This window comes from Penaeus chinensis, chromosome 7 (assembly GCF_019202785.1).
Source record: "Penaeus chinensis breed Huanghai No. 1 chromosome 7, ASM1920278v2, whole genome shotgun sequence".
NCBI classification, from domain to species: Eukaryota; Metazoa; Arthropoda; class Malacostraca; order Decapoda; family Penaeidae; genus Penaeus; species Penaeus chinensis.
The window spans coordinates 38,516,583-38,519,082 of record NC_061825.1 but is presented as its reverse complement, the minus strand read 5'-3'; the positions used below and the strand labels follow the sequence as shown (position 1 = coordinate 38,519,082).

Genomic DNA, 2,500 nt, shown 5'->3' with positions numbered 1-2,500 from the left:
AATTGTCTCACAGCATTGTATATATCCTTGGCGAACATTTTAATTATGTGAATCACTTTGCTGAGATGTGTACACGTAAAGACACACACGTGCACACGCAAACACATGAATGCTCATACACATGGACACACTCGTACATGCATGTGTATATGTAAATATATACATATATACATAAATATACACATGCATATTAAACGAGCACAGATTTGTTCATATAGAAAAGATTTCCCAACACATCTATTTAGGTATGAGCTCAGGTGCATGTCTCAGCCAGCGGATTTCCGGTTGTTGTTTTGTCTCCAGGGAATTCCTCGATGCATCCAAGGCAGATGATAAAAGATAAACACCAGATAATAAACATGGAGGAGGAGAGGAGAGCGGAGGAAGAGTGGAGGTGAGGGGTTTGTGGGAAAGGATAGGAGAAGAGGAGAGAGGAGGGAGGAAGGGGTGTGAGAGGAGGGAGGGGAGGGAAGGGATAAGGAGGGAGATTCGGACGGCATAGGAAGAGAAGGGGAAGGAAGGGAGGAAGGGAACAGGGGGACTAGGGAAGGGAAGGAATATGGAGAGAGAAGAGGAGGTGGGAAGAAGAGGTGAAGTGGAAAGGGAAGGGGGAGGAAGAGAAGGAGGGAGGGAAGGTGGAGGAAGAGAGAGAGGAGGGAGGGAAGGGGGAAGGAGGGAGGCAAGAGGAGAGGAGGGAGGGAAGGGGAGAGGAGGAAGGCAAGAGGAGAGGAAAGAGGGAAGAGAGAGAGAAGCGAGGCAAGAGGAGAGGAGGGAGATGAAAAACAAAGGGAAGAAGAGGGGGGAAGGGGAGAGATACGATGAGAGAGGAAGGGGTGGAGGGAAGCAGGGAAAGAAGAGGGGAGGAGAGGGGGGAAGGAGAGAAGGGAGGCAAGAGGAGGGGAGAGGGAGAAAGTTAAGAGAGACAGAGACAGATAAGAGGCGGAATGGAGGAGAAGGGGTTGGGGGTCAAAATGTTATGTGAGGGGCAGAGGGGGGGGGGGGGGTGGAGGTGATTTAAAGGCATGCCAGGTAGATCGTGCACCAGTTACACTACACGCGGGCAGGTAAGAAGTTGTCACTATATTATCAGAAAACACATGACTAGTAACAAATATTACTCGAATCCGGAGACAAAACTTGTTATTTTTCTACGCTTGTCGTTTTTGTATATATACTTTAAGATTTATATTTTTGATGCCTGTTTTTCGATTTGATCATTTTTGTACATACGCTTTACGATTTTGATTTATTCACATTCATTTATCAATTGGTTTATTCATTTGCTTATCTATTTTTAACACCGATATATCGATTTGAATAATTTGTATGTACACTTTCAGATTTTCATTTTGTTCTTATTGTCGACATTTGTACTTCGATTTAAACGAAATATTTAACAGGAAGCACAGACCAGACAATGCATAATTAGCTAGATTTTTTTTATGACACTACTTTACATGAACGTAGATTTATCCGTTTCAAATATGAGTTGGAAGAAAAAATTCTGAAAAATTACCGTCATTGTGTTTTGACCTTGCATTGGTATTCGTTGCTATTGCGGGAACATTGAGGAATTTTATAACAATCACACATACTTAATTGGCTTTAGATGAAAATCCATTTGATGCAATATACAGTTTAGACCATTTCTGATAATCAATCACATAAATGATTGGTTTTAAAACATTAAAAGATTCTTTTAAAAATATATACAATTTATCAATTTTCTGGTAATATATTACACATACATAACTGGCGTCCGAATATTTGAAAAAAAGGACGAAATATATAGTTTACCAATTTCCTTAATGGTTAATGGTTAATAGTTTACCTATTTCCTAAATGGTTAATGGTTAAAAGCAAAATTAACGTACTAGACATCTAAGGTTATGTAGCATAGACTTTACCAACCTCTAAGACACTAGGCAAAATGTAACATATTTTCTCCTTCACAGATCTTGAAACCAAACGAAGATGGCTCAAAAAGTAGCTCTCTTAACCTTTCTTACGGTGGTCGATTGCAGTCTCTGGCTCCGGAAGTAAGTTGCAATATTTCTAACTTATCTTGATGTAATACTGTCTGTTTAGGAAGATTACTTATACAGGTAATTGTGTTTAGGAATTTAGAGGGAAAATCGAAGGGAAATGATTGAGTTGTTTATTTGATTTAAGTATGATTTGTCATCGTGAAACAGAAAATTATCAGTCTAGGTACCTTGTTTGTATAGTCAGTTACCACTCATCTTTTGTAAAGAATTTAATGACTAGTTTTTCCTGATTTCACGATATCCAAACATACCTTGTCATAACGAATATATCATTATCAGTCAATTTTCTTGAGCATTGTGCCGGAAAGGATATATATATATACATATTTGCTGATTTTATTATTCAATTCATACTTCGTCATAATGAACCAGAAATATGATTATCAGTCTCCACAATAACGTCAAAAAAAAAAAAAAAAAAACGAAAAATAAATTGGTCGCTAATTTCACTC

The 2,500-nt window shown here is 38.6% G+C and overlaps 1 pseudogene; it reads left to right on the top strand.

Annotated features, from left to right (window-relative positions):
- The first annotated feature begins 1,974 nt into the window (after positions 1-1,974).
- Positions 1,975-2,500, top strand: part of LOC125026979 — a 7,765-nt pseudogene continuing 7,239 nt past the window's right edge.